General features: G+C 38.1%; 1 protein-coding gene across 3 annotated transcripts in view; it reads right to left on the bottom strand.

Annotated features, from left to right (window-relative positions):
* Positions 1–18,119, bottom strand: part of APC10 (anaphase-promoting complex subunit 10) — a 63,974-nt gene that overhangs the window by 15,741 nt on the left and 30,114 nt on the right. The window contains exon 2 of one of the 3 annotated variants that reach the window (XM_070094318.1): positions 8,227–8,448. The exons of the other annotated variants lie outside the window; for them this stretch is intronic. The gene's annotated coding sequence lies outside the window, so the exon portion shown is untranslated. The remainder of the gene's footprint in view (positions 1–8,226; positions 8,449–18,119) is intronic. 3 annotated transcript variants of the gene reach the window in all.

Genomic DNA, 18,119 nt, shown 5'->3' with positions numbered 1-18,119 from the left:
TTATTCAGCATAAATGCCTCGTGCCTTCTCGCAGATGATACCCTCAGTCACGGTATCTCCTGCGAGCTGCCTCTCTCTCAACCATGTCAGCAGCAGCTTCTCCATCTTTTCATGAACAGAGGTCCACAGTTTAGACATTATTGTAACTCCCTTGGCTGGTGATAAAGCCTTTATCAACTCCTGCTGCTTTAGTATCGTACATATAGTAGATGTACTTCGCTGGTATTGTCTGGCTAAATCCACAACTTGTGCACCTTGCTTATGTTTCTCTATGATTTCATGTTTTAATTCCATGGAAATCATCTTTTTCTTCACAGCACTGTCCTTTGCACTTATTTTCTTAGGACCCATGGTTAGAAAAGCGAAATGTGGCGAAATCACTGCCAAAAAATGTGAGCGAAGCAGGAGAGAACTGCTCCCACGGCAATGTAAACACGTGTACTGCTTACCGGATTTTTGGAATCAGGTGCGCCAATTTGCGCCAGAATTTTTTATTATTATTACGTACATATTATGCACGTAATATGTACGTAATTGTAATAATAATTATTATTACATGTACAGTGGACCCCCGGTTCGCGATATTAATCCGTTCCTAAGAGCTCATCGTACACTAAAATTATCGGAAAGCGAATCAATTTTCCCCATAAGAAATAATGGAAATCAAATTAATCCATGCAAGACACCCAAAAGTATGAAAAAAAAAAACTTTTACCACATGAAATATTAAGTTTAATGCAATAGAATTACAATAATAACAATAGAATAATAACAATAGAATAATTGACACTTACCTTTAATGAAGATCTGGTGATGATTGATGGGATGGGAGGAGGGGAGTGTTGAGCCTATTGTTTAGAAGGGGAATCCCCCTCCATTAGGACTTGAGGTAGCAAGTCCTTTTCCGGGGTTACTTCCCTTCTTCCTTTAATGCCACTAGGACCAGCTTGAGAGTCACTGGACTTCTGTCACACAACATATCTGTCCATAGAGGCCTGTACCTCTCATTCCTTCATGACTTTCCTAAAGTGGTTCACAACATTGTCAGTGTAATAGTCACTAGCACGGCTTGCAATAGCTGTGTTAGGGTGATTTTCATCCATAAAGGTTTGCAGTTCAACCCACTGTGTACACATTTCCTTAATTTTTGAAGTATGCACAATGGATTCCACAACTGGCATAGGCTTCTCAGAGTTAGCCCCAAACCCTTCAAAATCTTTCATAATTTCCATACTAATTCTCACCCTTTTTACCACAGGATTGGCACTAGAAGCTTTCTTGGGGCCCATGGTGACTTATTTTGCAGAAACAAGCACCAAAAACAGTGATAATATGGATAATATGGAATGTACCGAATGTATCCTTAGATGCGCACACACTGGCTGGCTTGTAAACACTGGCACACACGGGGCAGTTCAGGCCACACATGGACACATCTCGTACGAATCGTATCGCATACCGGGTTTTGTAATGGGAACCAAAGCAAATTTTTTGCTATATAATGCATCGGATACCGGATTTATCGGATACTGATAGCATCGCGAACCGGGGGTCCACTGTATTACTATAATTATTGTAATAATAATTATTGATAATTTAGGGAACTGAAGCACTATCATTATTATAATAATTTGTATTATTATTATTATTACAGTATTATTATTAATTAATTTAGGGAACTAGAGCACATATCCAATTCCCTAGATCAAGAGCCCCTCACCAGCATCAAGGAGCCTTGACGCTGGTGAGGGGCTTTGGTTCCCAAAATTATCAATAATAATAATAATAATAATAATAATAATAATAATAATAATTATAACAAGCAACAGAGCTTCAATTCCCTAAATTAATAATAATAATACATTATTATAACAATAAAAGCTTCAGAACGAAGTCAACTCAATGCACTGTTTACCTAGCTGTAGGAGCAGCTCTCTCCTGCTTTTCTAACCAAATTTTGCTCTTCTAACCATGGGTCCTAAGAAAGTAAGTGTAAAGGACAGTGCTGATGAGAAAAAGAGGATGATTTCTATGGAATTAAAGTATGAAATCATAGATAAACAAGAGAGGTGTCCAGGTTTTGGGTTGAGGGGGAAGTGGTGGGGAGCTGGCTGGTAACTCAAATGTTGGCTCATAACTCAGAGCAAAAACTCAACCCATCGACGGCTCGTATCTCAAAAATCTCGTATGTTGGGACACTCGTAAGTCAAGATTCCACTGTATTTTTATATATGCAGTGGACTCTCACCTAATGATATTAATCTGTTCCTGAGAGCTTATCATTAGCCGAATTAATTTTCCCCACAAGAAATAATGGAAATCAAATTAATCCATTCCTGACACCACAAAGTATGAAAAAAAAAAAAATTACCACATGAAATATACATTTTTATAAACCCAAAAAGAAGAAGACATGCACAATTACTACTCTACTAAATAAAGAATACATGACACTTACCTTTATTGAAGATCTGGTGATGATTGATGGGATGGGAGGAGGGGAGATGATGGAAGTTGTTATTGTTTGGAAGGGGAATCCCCTTCCATGAGAACTTGAGGCAGAAAGTCCTTTTCCGGGATTACTTCCCTTCTTCTTTTAATGCCACTAGGACCAGCTTGAGAGTCAATGAACCTCTGTCACACAACAAATCTGCCCATAGAGCTCTGTACCTCGAGTTCCGTTAAGATTTGCCTAAAATGGGCCACTGTCATTGTAATAGTCACCAGCACGGCTTGCAATAGCTGTGTTAGGATGATTTTCATCCATAAAGGTTTGCAGTTCAACCCACTTTGCACACATTTCCTTAATCTCTTTTTTCAATTCCATACTAATTCTTGCCCTTTTTACCACAGGGTTGGCACTAGGAGCTTTCTTGGGGTCCATGATGACTTATTTTGCAGTTACAAGCACTAAAAACACTGGGATAATGTGAAATGTACCGAATGTATGTGACTCCACTGCCTGGCTTGTAAACACTGGCACCCATGGGGAAGCGTGGACAGGTCACAGACGAATTACACTGGGCAAGTTTTTTATCGTTAGGCGAGGCAAAATATTTACACTCAAACACTTCGTTAGGCAGATTTAACGTTATGCAATGCGTTCGTTAGGCAAGGGTCCACTGTATATATATATATATATATATATATATATATATATATATATATATATATATCTATATATATATTTATATATATATATATATATATATATATTTTTTTTTTTTTTTTTTTTCAACAAGTCGGCCGTCTCCCACCGAGGCAGGGTGACCCAAAAAAGAAAGAAAATCCCCAAAAAGAAAATACTTTCATCATCATTCAACACTTTCACCACACTCGCACATTATCACTGTTTTTGCAGAGGTGCTCAGAATACAACAGTCTAGAAGCATACACATATAAAGATACACAACATATCCCTCCAAACTGCCAATATCCCAAACCCCTCCTTTAAAGTGCAGGCATTGTACTTCCCATTTCCAGGACTCAAGTCCGACTATATGAAAATAACCGGTTTCCCTGAATCCCTTCACTAAATATTACCCTGCTCACACTCCAACAGATCGTCAGGTCCCAAGTACCATTCGTCTCCATTCACTCCTATCTAACACGCTCATGCACGCTTGCTGGAAGTCCAAGCCCCTTACCCACAAAACCTCCTTTACCCCCTCTCTCCAACCCTTTCGAGGACGACCCCTACCCCGCCTTCCTTCCCCTATAGATTTATATGCTTTCCATGTCATTCTACTTTGATCCATTCTCTCTAAATGACCAAACCACCTCAACAACCCCTCCTCTGCCCTCTGACTAATACTTTTATTAACTCCACACCTTCTCCTAATTTCCACACTCCGAATTTTCTGCATAATATTTACACCACACATTGCCCTTAAACAGGACATCTCCGCTGCCTCCAACCGTCTCCTCGCTGCTGCATTTACCACCCAAGCTTCACACCCATATAAGAGTGTTGGTACTACTATACTTTCATACATACCCTTCTTTGCCTCCATAGATAACGTTTTTTGACTCCACATATACCTCAACACACCACTCACCTTTTTTCCCTCATCAATTCTATGATTAACCTCATCCTTCATAAATCCATCCGCCGACACGTCAACTCCCAAGTATCTGAAAACATTCACTTCTTCCATACTACTCCTCCCCAATTTGATATCCAATTTTTCTTTATCCAAATCATTTGACACCCTCATCACCTTACTCTTTTCTATGTTCACTTTCAACTTTCTACCTTTACACACATTCCCAAACTCATCCACTAACCTTTGCAATTTTTCTTTAGAATCTCCCATAAGCACAGTATCATCAGCAAAAAGTAACTGTGTCAATTCCCATTTTGAATTTGATTCCCCATAATTTAATCCCACCCCTCTCCCAAACACCCTAGCATTTACTTCCTTTACAACCCAATCTATAAATATATTAAACAACCATGGTGACATTACACATCCCTGTCTAAGACCTACTTTTACCGGGAAGTAGTCTCCCTCTCTTCTACACACCCTAACCTGAGCCTCACTATCCTCATAAAAACTCTTTACAGCATTTAATAACTTACCACCTATTCCATATACTTGCAACATCTGCCACATTGCTCCTCTATCCACTCTATCATATGCCTTTTCTAAATCCATAAATGCAATAAAAACTTCCCTATCTTTATCTAAATACTGTTCACATATATGCTTCAATGTAAACACCTGATCTACACATCCCCTACCCACTCTAAAACCTCCTTGCTCATCCGCAATCCTACATTCTGTCTTACCTCTAATTCTTTCAATTATAACCCTACCGTACACTTTTCCTGGTATACTCAGTAAGCTTATTCCTCTATAATTTTTACAGTCTCTTTTGTCCCCTTTCCCTTTATATAAAGGGACTATACATGCTCTCTGCCAATCCCTAGGTACCTTCCCCTCTTTCATACATTTATTAAACAAAAGTACCAACCACTCCAACACTATATCCCCCCCCTGCTTTTAACATTTCTGTCATGATCCCATCAGTTCCAGCTGCTTTACCCCCTTTCATTTTACGTAATGCCTCACGTACCTCCCCCACACTTACATTCTGCTCTTCTTCACTCCTAAAAGATGGTATACCTCCCTGACCAGTGCATGAAATTACTGCCTCTGTTTCTTCCTTAATATTTAAAAGTTCCTCAAAATATTCTCGCCATCTACCCAATACCTCCATCTCCCCATCTACTAACTCCCCTACTCTGTTTTTAACTGACAAATCCATATTTTCCCTAGGCTTTCTTAACTTGTTTAACTCACTCCAAAATTTTTTCTTATTTTCATTAAAATTTCTTGACAGTGCCTCTCCCACTCTATCATCTGCTCTCCTTTTGCACTCTCTCACCACTCTCTTTACCTTTCTTTTACTCTCCATATACTCTGCTCTTCTTATAACACTTCTGCTTTGTAAAAACCTCTCGTAAGCTACCTTTTTCTCTTTTATCACACCCTTTACTTCATCATTCCACCAATCACTCCTCTTTCCTCCTGCCCCCACCCTCCTATAACCACATATATATATATATAAATACGTATATATTATATATATATATATATATATATATATATACGTATATATATATATATACGTATATATATATATATACAGTGGACCCCCGGTTAACGATCACCTCCAAATGCGACCAATTATGTAAGTGTATTTATGTAAGTGCGTTTGTACGTGTATGTTTGGGGGTCTGAAATGGACTAATCTACTTCACAATATTCCTTATGGGAAAAAATTCGGTCAGTACTGGCACCTGAACATACTACTGGAATGAAAAAAGTTCGTTAACCGGGGGTCCACTGTACGTATATATATATATATACGTATATATATATATATACGTATATATATATATATACGTATATATATATATATACGTATATATATATATATACAGTGGACCCCCACTTTACGATCAGCTCCCAATGCGACCAATTATGTAAGTGTATTTATGTAAGTGCGTTTGTACGTGTATGTTTGGGGGTCTGAAATGGACTAATCTAATTCACAATATTCCTTATGGGAACAAATTCGTTCAGTAATGGCACCTGAACATACTTATGGAATGAAATAATATCGTAAGCCGGGGGTCCACTGTATATATATATATATATATATATACAGGAAGGCCCCACTTATACGGCTGGTTAGGTTCCAGGCTACCGCCGTAAAGTGGAACACCCTTCTTTTCCACTTACAAATGCATACAAACACTAGATAACAAGTTTACACTAACATATATTAAGTTAGCAATAGAACCAGGCATCAAAAAACAATAAAAAGTACAATACACACATAGTGCACTCATTACTTACCTTAAAATATTTATAGTCTTAATCTAGGGTGAGACAAGTAGTATTTATTGTAAGAAATCAAGTGTGGTATGTATGGTAGTCAGCCAGGCTACCATACCAGGCTACCACACCCACACATACAATTCTATGATATTTAAGCATCCCAGAGCGATAAAATGTATATACAGTTCACTCATTACTTACCTTAAAATATAGGGTGAGATGAGTAGTATTTATTGTAAAAAATCAAGTGTGGTATGTATGGTAGTCAGCCAGGCTACCATACCAGGCCAACCCACCCACACATATATTCCATGATATTTAAGCATCCCAGAGCGATAAAATGTATATACAGTTCACTCATTACTTACCTTAAAATATTTGTAGTCTTAATGTAGGGTCAGGAGTAAGTAAATGAGATAAAACGAATAAATGAGAGAGAGAAAGAATGAGTGCATGAGAGAGTACAGGCGCAGAGTTATGTAAACAAACCAGGCGAAGGTAAGTTTTGTAAATGAAGTGTACACGTCTGGTTTGTGTACAAGTTACATTGTATACAGGTTGTCTCTACACTGATACGGTAGAATAAATAAAGAAGAACACTCCCATTCTCATGTAACATCATTTTTAGAAGAAATGATGCTCTGAGTGAAGGCAATGGAAATAAGTCACTCTGACTTTTTTGGGTTATCCTAGGTTCTCTACACATATGTTGTTATGTATGATAATCTATGTAACTGTATTTGTGTATACCTGAATAAACTTACTTACATACATACGAAAGGAATAATTTTCTACAGTTACCCCCAGTAACACATTTTCTCTTATGTTAGATTAGAGAAAATATTATTCTTGGCATCACTTGTACAAGTTATCTGGCTACGACATCTCATATTTATGTTTATTTATTCTATTGTAGGGTGTATTTATCATCTTTTTATGTTATGTATCGTGTTTATTATATAATTTTGAAAAAAATATCACGGATGGATTAATGAAAATGTGTATATTAACATAATATACAACATTTAATAAGACTCGGTGATTATTATTATTATTATTAGCATTTCTAATATGGCGTCACTTATGCAAGTCGTCTGCTACCACATCTCATATTTATGTTTATTTATTCTATTGTGGGGTGTATTTAACATCTTTTTATGTTATGTATCGTGTTTATTATATAATTTTGAAAAAATATCATAGATGGATTAATGAAAATGTGTATTTAACGTAATATACGACATTTAAATGAGACTCGATGATTATTATTATCATTACTAATATGACGTCTGGAGACATAAGACACTCTTACTGATTTTAATGTGTACCTGCATGCCAGCACAGTATGTAAGTTTATTTAAGTACAGGTATACATAAGTATAATTATCAGAGTATATATAAAATATGAAATAACTTTTAAAAACATTTGAAATTTTGGAGTTTCCAGACAAAATGGAGAGACTTAGTGCTTACTGAGCTCACGAAGAATGTAAACAAACAAGGTGGGGCGCGGTGACCGTATTAGAAAGTCAGGTGGGGGAGCCGTATAGCGAGTTTTGGTCATAATTTGAAATGACCGTATTAGCAGAACGCCGTAAATTGAAACGCCGTAAAGCGGGGCCTTCCTGTATATATATATATATATATTTTCGTGACTACTCACATTATCAAGGAACTAGTTTGAAACAAACTTTGGAACAATGCTTTTCTCCAGACTGAGGGACTGACCACCTCAAAACTTTAAGGGTGATGGACTGATTACATCATCTTCAAGTCTCTTCTGCTTCTATCAACTTTTCTGTACTCAACTGAAGAAGCCTACTGTGTAGGCGAAACGTTTCGAAATAAAGATACCTAACTGTTGCATATGTCTTACCTAACAATCTGTTGCTGCACCACGGTCAGCTGCTGCTGTACCAGTCAGCTGTTGCTGAACCACGGTGAGCTGCTGTTGCACCATGGTCAGCTGCTGCTGCACCACAGTCAACTGCTGCTGCACCACAGTCAGCTGCTGCTACACCACCGTCATCTGTTGCTGCACCACGGTCAGCTGCTGCTGCACCAAAGTCAGCTGTTGCTGCACCATGGTCAGCTGGTCCTAGTGGCATTAAAAGAAGAAGGGAAGTAATCCCAGAAAAGGACGTGCTACCTAAAGTCCTAATGGAAGGGGATTTCCCTTCTAAACATTAACAACTTCCATACTCTCCCCTCCCATCCCATCAATCATCACCAGCTCTTCAATAAAGGTAAGTGTCAGTTTGCGTGTATTAAAATTAATATTTGATGTGGTAAAATTTTTTTTTTCATACTTTGTGGTGTCTTGCACGGATTAATTTGATTTCCATTATTTCTTATGGGGAAAATTAATTCAGCTAACGATAATTTCAGCATACGATGAGCTTTCAGGAACAGATTAATATCGTTAGCTGAGGGTCCACTGTATATATATATATATATATATATATATATATATATAGATATGTATATGTCGTGCCGAATATGTAAAACTGGTCAATTAGCAAGAACTCATTTAAAATCAAGTCCTTTCTAAAATTTTCTTTTACACGTTTAAAGATATATTTTTTTCATTAATGTTGATGTCAAAATTTATAATTTTGCACCAAAAGGAACTTAGAAAGCTTACCTAACCTTATTATAACAAGCGCAATTTATTTTAGCCTAACCTAACTAAATATATTTTAGATTTGTTTACAATAATTTAATACTAAACAAACACAGTGAAATATATTTTTTTCTTTAGGTTCAGAATGATTTTGGCGAAATTATTGCATAAACAAATTTTCACTTGTCCTATATGGCAAGATGAGTGTTGCTTTTTAAGCCAAGATCGCAAGTTCTGCCTATTCGGCACGACATATATATATATATATATATATATATATATATATATATATATATATATATATATATATATATATATATATAATATATATATATATATATATATATATATATATATATATATATATATATATATATATATATATATATATATATATATATATATACAGTGAAACCTTGTCTTACGAGTGTTCCAACTTACGAGTTTTTTGAGATAAGAGCCGCCCCGGGTCGATTTTTTGCTTTGAGTTACAAGCCAGCTCCCCCTCCCTCTTCCCCCTCAACCCAAAACATGGACATCTCAAATTCAATTCAAATTCAATTCTAAGTTTATTCTCTATAAAGATTACAATGTTGAATTTACAGAATTTGGTTGTTGTGTGGTTTACATGTAGTTAAATAATGATTACAGAGTGTACCACTAGAATGCCTAGCATGGCTAGGCATTTCGGGCAGACTTAGTTTAATTCTTAATTTTAAAATATTACAAATTATGAGGTAAGTTGGTATTATGGCTAAGTGACTAAATACTAGTTTGTGAGTTTAGCAATGTGACTGCTTTTGTTTTGGCACAGTACATAGTTTCAGTATTGGAGTATCATAGGATTCATTATTTTAAGATTGAGATTAATATTTCTGCTTATGGTCAAATGGGTGAAAGTGTGAACCAACAGGTGGTATTCGTGTAGTTAGTTGATGGGGTGTATCAGGGAGATAAGATGTTTTCTAATGGTAGTTTTGAAGGTGATGAATGTGTCTGCAGTTCTAGAGTTCTCAGGTAGGGTGTTCCAGATTTTAGGGCCTTTGACATACATTGAATTTTTGTAAAGGTTTAGTCGGACACGGGGAATGTCGTAGAGATGTTTGTGTCTAGTGTTATGCCTGTGGGTTCCGTCACAACTATCAAGAAAGCGTTTTAGGTCAAGGTTGATATTGGAGTTTAAGGTCCTGTAGATGTAGATTGCACAGTAGTAAGTGTGGATGTACTGAACAGGGAGTAAGTTTAGATCTATGAAGAGTGGGGGGGTGTGTTGCCAGGGATGGGATTTAGTGATTATTCTTACTGCAGCTTTTTGTCGGGTTATTATTGGCTTTAGGTGTGTTGCTGCAGTTGATCCCCAAGCACAAATAGCGTAGTTTATCTATGATTTCATACTTTAATTCCATGTACATCATTATCTTTTTCTTCTCAGCAATAATATTATTATTACAGTCAAGTCACTCAGTAAGTCAGTCAAGTCATTCAGTAAGTCAAGTCATTCAGTAAGTCAGTTAAGTCACTCAATAAGTCAGTCAAGTCACTCAATAAGTCAATCAAGTCATTCAGTAAGTCAGTCAAGTCATTCAGTTTACCTGGAGTTTACCTGGAGAGAGTTTCGGGGGTCAACGCCCCCGCGGCCCGGTCTGTGACCAGGCCTCCTGGTGGATCAGTGCCTGATCAACCAGGCTATTGCTGCTGGCTGCACGCAAACCAACGTATGAGCCACAGCCCGGCTGATCAGGAACTGACTTTAGGTGCTTGTCCAGTGCCAGCTTGAAGACTGCCAGGGGTCTGTTGGTAATCCCCCTTATGTGTGCTGGGAGGCAGTTGAACAGTCTCGGGCCCCTGACACTTATTGTATGGTCTCTTAACGTGCTAGTGACACCCCTGCTTTTCATTGGGGGGATGGTGCATCGTCTGCCAAGTCTTTTGCTTTCGTAGTGAGTGATTTTCGTGTGCAAGTTCGGTACTAGTCCCTCTAGGATTTTCCAGGTGTATATAATCATGTATCTCTCCCTCCTGCATTCCAGGGAATACAGGTTTAGAAACCTCAAGCGCTCCCAGTAATTGAGGTGTTTTATCTCCGTTATGCGCGCCGTGAAAGTTCTCTCAGCAAGTCAGTCATTTAGTCAGTCACACAAACTCATGTTAACCTCTTTTTCTGCGTACAAAGTAACACTTCAGTTATGGCTACAGGTTATCTCTTGTCTAACATCTTCGTTAATTCTAAGACTTAAGTGCTTATACCTCTTCATGCCACTTTCAGCAACACTAGCATGGCTATTGGGTGTCATGATTGCTTGGCAGATACAAGATATAGTAATGAAAATATCATAACACAATTGACAAACACAGCTGCCTTGTAGCAGAGAAAGACTGGACACGTATGAATTACGAATGCTGGGATGGTGGGAGGTGGTTTCGGGGAGTGGTTGGGTAGGGCTCCCCAGCTGCTCTACAACAAGGTGGCCGCTTGAGCAAAAGAGAATTTTGTTTTTCCTTCCCACAAACTGAACCATGTTAAATTAATTATACAACATGTTACATAAAATTGTGCAATTCTTCAATGGCGGTCTACTGTATTATTATAATAATGATAGAGCTTCAGTTCCATAAATTAATAATAAAAATAATAATAATAATAATAATAATAATAATAATAATATATTATTATTATAACGATGGAGCTTCAGTTCCCTAAATTCGAACAATATGACAGGAAATCTTGAGTCTAGTGACTTTCTTGATACGGTTCAGGATTGCTTTTTAGAACAGGTTGTGACAGAACCAACTAGAGGAAACAATCTGCTTGACTTGGTTCTTGCCAACAAACATTCAGAGCATAGTTCTAGCTGCCCAGACAACTTTTGTTCCGAGTAGGGAAATTAGACCTACCAAAAATGATCCCAAATGGATGAACAATAGATTAAAACATCTCATTGGCCAAAAGAGAGGCATATATAGGCATATCAAAAGAGGGGATGGGCAGTTAAGAAATCAATATATTCAATTAAAAAGAGAAATAAAGAAAGGAATAAGAAAAGCAAAAAGGGATTATGAGGCTAAGGTCGCAAGGGATTCAAAGACTAACCCAAAAGGGTTCTTTTAAGTATACAGAAGTAAGATTAGGGACAAGATTGGCCCACTTAAGAGTAACTCTGGTCAGATCACTGACAGTGATAAGGATATGTGTGAAATTCTCAATACCTACTTCCTCTCAGTTTTCACCCAGGAAAATACTAGCGATATTCCTGAAATAATAGATTATGTAGAACAGGATGATAATAAACTATGTACGATTGCAGTAACTAGCGACATGGTCCTCAGACAAATAGAGAAACTAAAACCTAACAAATCCCCAGGCCCTGATGAACTGTTTGCAAGGGTGTTAAAGGAATGTAAAGAGGAACTTAGCATACCTTTGGCTAATCTTTTAAACATATCACTACAAACTGGCATAGTGCCTGATAAGTGGAAAATGGCAAATGTAATACCTATTTACAAGGCAGGTGACAGGTCCTTGGCTTCGAACTATAGATCAATAAGCCTTACCTCCATAGTGGGAAAATTTATGGAATCAATAATTGCCGAAGCAATTCGTAGCCATCTTGACAGGCACAGATTGATTAATGAATCTCAAGACGGTTTTACAAAGAGGCATTCCTGTCTTACGAATTTACTAACTTTTTTCACTAAGGTGTTTGAGGAGGTAGATCATGGTAATGAATATGATATTGTGTATATGGACTTCAGTAAGGCTTTCAATAGAGTTCCACACCAGAGGCTATTGAGGAAACTTAAGGCACACGGAATAGGAGGAGAAATTTTTTCCTGGGTAGAGGCATGGCTGAGAAATAGACAGCAGAGAGTTTGCATAAATGGGGAGAAATCAGAATGGGGGCACGTCACAAGCAGTGTTCCTCAGGGGTCAGTGTTGGGCCCGTTGTTGTTCACAATTTACATAAACAACATAGATGAGGGAATAAATAGCGACATAAGCAAATTTGCTGATGACACCAAAATAGGCTGCCCAATTCATTCTAATGAGGACACTAGAGCACTCCAGGATGATTTGAATAGACTGATGCAATGGTCAGAGAAGTGGCAGATGCAGTTTAATATTGACAAATGCAAAGTTCTAAATGTTGGACAGTTAAATAACCATGCCACATATAAACTAAATAATGTAGATCTTAATACTACTGACTGCAAAAAGGATTTAGGAGTTCTGGTTAGCAGTAATCTAAAACCAAGACAACAGTGCATAAGTGTTCGCAATAAAGCTAACAGAATTCTTGGCTTCATATCTAGAAGTATAAATAATAGAAGTCCTCAGGTTAGTCCTTGGTTAGGCCTCATTTAGACTATGTTGCTCAATTCTGGTCACTGTATTACAGAATGGATATAAATGCTCTAGAAAACGTACCGAGGAGGATGACAAAGATGATCCCATGTATCAGAAATCTTCCCTATGAGGATAGACTGAGTGCCCTGAATCTGCACTCTCTTGAAAGGCGTAGAATTAGGGGGGATATGATCGAGGTGTATAAATGGAAGACAGCAATAAATAAAGGCAATGTAAATAGCGTGCTGAAAATTTCCAGCCAAGACAGGACTCGCAGCAATGGTTTCAAGTTGGAAAAATTCAGATTCAGGAAGGATATAGGAAAGCACTGGTTTGGTAAAAGAGTTGTTGATGAGTGGAACAAACTCCCGAGTACAGTTATTCAGGCTAAAACGTTGTGTAGTTTTAAAAATAGGTTAGATAAATACATGAGTGGGTGTGGGTGGGTGTGAGTTGGACCTGACTAGCTTGTGCTGTTGGGTCTGGTGCAGTGTTCCATCCTTGAGTGGAGGTGACCAGACTGGGTGGGTCATCGGGCTAATCCTGGGGGGGGGGGGGGGTATTGGCTTAATCCAGGGGGGGGGCACATGGACCTGCTCCACATGGGTCAGTAGGCCTGTTGCAGTGTTCCTTCTATGTTCTTAATAATAATATAATAATAATAATAATAGAGCTTCAGTTCCCTAAATTATTAATAATAATAATGATGTACTACTACTAATATTATTATTATTATTATTATTATTAACAATAGAGCTTCAGTTCCCTAAATTAATAATAATAATGTATAATACGTATGTAATAATTCAGATTGCTTCTGCTAGTTGGCACAGCTGAGCAGCAGTAAACATGTTTACATCCCTGTGGGGGGCAGTTCTCTCGTGCTTGTTTGCATTTTTTTTACAGTCATTTGGCCAAATTTCTTTTGTCTAACCATGGGTCCTAGTGATCTACTGCAGTTAGCCTCAAAAATACTCCATTTTCTCTTACAGTAAGAACATGGGAAGATACTATGGTCAAATTGTGACAGAAATGGCCAACGCTTCTGCCGCTGCCACTTCCTCTGCCACCATATTATGGCCTATTTTATTCATTCTAGAGTACATATCATGTTTCTGTGCTAATTATATTGTAATAAAGTTGGTAGAATTACCGACAATATGTAAAGTAAAAGGACACAAGTGCAACTAATGTGACATTTATTGTGGCAACGTTTCGCTCTCCAGGAGCTTTATCAAGCCATTACAAACAATACATGGACACAGAGGGTATATAAAGGCTCAGAGTGAGGTGAATACTAGTGAGGTACCATTTCGATGTTCACTAGTGGTAGTAGTAGTAGTAGTAGTAGTGGTAGTGACAAAAGTAATACAATATGGTAGAGCAATTAATTCGTACATGAGTGAAAGGATATAAAAGCTATTACTTGGGTAACATAAAAATAGGTTGGACAAATATAAACTGGAATGAGGCAGCTTGTTTCAGTGTTCACTCTCTGTGCTTTGTGTAGTATAACAGGAGAGACTATGTGATGGCAGGGTTTACTGTTTTCAGGAGGATTCTTGCTAAGACTTCGGAGATGGTGAAGCTGCCGTTGTTTTGTTTAATTGTATTCGAAACAGCGATCAGTGCTGATTCAAGGCACTTGCATGTGCGGAAATTAGTTTCTTTGATCACTAATTGGGCATCTCTGAATTTCATAAGATGATTGGTGGAATTTCGGTGTTGTACACAGGCGTTGTTTAAGTTGTCGTTCCTACATGAGTATATGTGTTCATTGAGGCGGGTGTCGAGGTTTCTTGCTGTTTCACCTACGTAGATCTTGTCACAGCCTCCACAGGGTATAGTGTAAACTCCTGCATTGACTGGTTCGTGGTGCTTGGGTTTTGTCCTGGTTAGATCCTTTATTGAAGTGGTAGAAGCGATGGCGACTCTGGTGTTAGCTTGTGAAAGTACTTTTGAGACATTTAGTGCAACCTGGCTGTTGGGAAGAATTATAACTTTGTTGGGAGCGGTGTTGATGCGTGGAGAATTGATGATCTGAAGAGCTCTTTTCTTGCAGTCTTTGATGAAAAAAGAAGGAAATTGTAACTCAGTGAATGTTTGGTGAATGTAAGTACATTCTTCGTCAAGAAACTCAGGACTACAAATTCGGTATGCTCTTAGGAAAAACCCGATGATGATGCCTCTTTTGGTCTTGGTATCTTGACTGGAATAGAAGTGTGTGAGATCATCTTTATTGGTGGGTTTCCGATAAACTTGAAATCTTAGGTTGTTGTCTACTTTGTGAATGAGGACGTCGAGGAAAGGTAGCTTGTCATTGGACTCTTCTTCTAGTGTAAACTGAATCGCTGGTTCAACTGCGTTGAGCCTTGCTTGAAGATCCCGTACATCAAAACGTTTTGGAGTTATTACGAGGACATCGTCCACGTAACGTAACCAAGTGACGCTTTCTATACAAAACCAGACAAATACTCAAACGCACTAGAGAAGGGAAGAAACTTCTGTACTTGTTACCAAGCAACCCTAAACCAGCACACATGTATGGTTTACCCAAGACCCATAAACACAATATTCCTCTCAGACCAATCACGTCAGGAATAGGCAGTGCTCCACACAAACTAGCCGGAGTTCTTGCCAAACATCTTTCCTGCCTTCTGGGGACCATCAGCCCCGCTCATCTTAAACACTCAGGCGACCTTCTCAACCGCATCCGTAACCTCTCCATCTGTAACAAGAAACTAAGCAGTTTGGATGTGACTTCCCTCTTCACAAAAGTACCTACCAAAAAAGCCATCGAGGTTCTACGACGTAAAGTCAACCAGGACCTTAATCTTCCTTTACCTCCCGGAGATTTTGTTGACTTGATTGAACTCTGTGTTAACTTCAACTGTTTTTCCTTCAATAACAAGCTCTACAAACAAACCTACGGCATGGGAATGGGGTCCCCAATAAGTGCCGTCCTAGCCAACTTATACATGGAACACCTAGAGTCCGAACACTTCGCCAACATCACCCCTTCAAGCGTCACTTGGTTACGTTACGTGGACGATGTCCTCATAATAACTCCAAAACGTTTTGATGTACGGGATCTTCAAGCAAGGCTCAACGCAGTTGAACCAGCGATTCAGTTTACACTAGAAGAAGAGTCCAATGACAAGCTACCTTTCCTCGACGTCCTCATTCACAAAGTAGACAACAACCTAAGATTTCAAGTTTATCGGAAACCCACCAATAAAAATGATCTCACACACTTCTATTCCAGTCAAGATACCAAGACCAAAAGAGGCATCATCATCGGGTTTTTCCTAAGAGCATACCGAATTTGTAGTCCTGAGTTTCTTGACGAAGAATGTACTTACATTCACCAAACATTCACTGAGTTACAATTTCCTTCTTTTTTCATCAAAGACTGCAAGAAAAAAGCTCTTCAGATCATCAATTCTCCACGCATCAACACCGCTCCCAACAAAGTTATAATTCTTCCCAACAGCCAGGTTGCACTAAACGTCTCAAAAGTACTTTCACAAGCTAACACCAGAGTCGCCATCGCTTCTACCACTTCAATAAAGGATCTAACCAGGACAAAACCCAAGCACCACGAACCAGTCAATGCAGGAGTTTACACTATACCCTGTGGAGGCTGTGACAAGATCTACGTAGGTGAAACACCCGCCTCAATGAACACATATACGCATGTAGGAACGACAACTTAAACAACGCCTGTGTACAACACCGAAATTCCACCAATCATCTTATGAAATTCAGAGATGCCCAATTAGTGATCAAAGAAACTAATTTTCGCACACGCAAGTGCCTTGAATCAGCACTGATCGCTGTTTCGAATACAATTAAACAAAACAACGGCAGCTTCACCATCTCCGAAGTCTTAGCAAGAATCCTCCTGAAAACAGTAAACCCTGCCATCACATAGTCTCTCCTGTTATACTACACAAAGCACAGAGAGTGAACACTGAAACAAGCTGCCTCATTCCAGTTTATATTTGTCCAACCTATTTTTATGTTACCCAAGTAATAGCTTTTATATCCTTTTACTCATGTACGAATTAATTGCTCTACCATATTGTATTACTTTTGTCACTACCACTACTACTACTACTACTACTACTACCACTAGTGAACATCGAAATGGTACCTCACTAGTATTCACCTCACTCTGAGCCTTTATATACCCTCTGTGTCCATGTATTGTTTGTAATGGCTTGATAAAGCTCCTGGAGAGCGAAACGTTGCCACAATAAATGTCACATTAGTTGCACTTGTGTCCTTTTACTTTGCTAATTATATTGTTTATAATGTCTCATTAGATGAATTGTGATAGATAAATAAGCCGTTAAGTTGATAATAGCATCATATTCAAGTATTTTTTCTCGTCTCACCAGAGTGCAGGAATGAATTAATGGCTTTTCAATTAATTTAAATGAGGAAAATTAATTTGATATACGAGTAAATTGAGTTACGAGCTAGCTCCTGGAACAGATTAAACTCGCAAGTCAAGGTTCCACTGTATATATACACCTACCATCCGACTTACGACCTGCTCAACATACAACGACTCGACTTACGACCGTGTTTTTTATGCCAAATTTCTGGTAAATAAACAAGTGTTTGTGTTGTACACAGTGTTTATCCTAAACCTTACAGTATAAAATACAGTACTAACAGCATAAAAAGTAAAGTAAAACATGAAATACCAAAATAAAACAATAAATAAAGTCATTACAAAAATGTTATGTTGATATTCAGTAGGAAAGTTCGACTTACGTTCATTTCAACTTAT

This window comes from Cherax quadricarinatus, chromosome 45 (assembly GCF_038502225.1).
Source record: "Cherax quadricarinatus isolate ZL_2023a chromosome 45, ASM3850222v1, whole genome shotgun sequence".
Taxonomy (NCBI): domain Eukaryota; kingdom Metazoa; phylum Arthropoda; class Malacostraca; order Decapoda; family Parastacidae; genus Cherax; species Cherax quadricarinatus.
The sequence above is the reverse complement of the archived record's forward strand: the minus strand, read 5'-3'. Positions and strand labels throughout refer to the sequence as shown.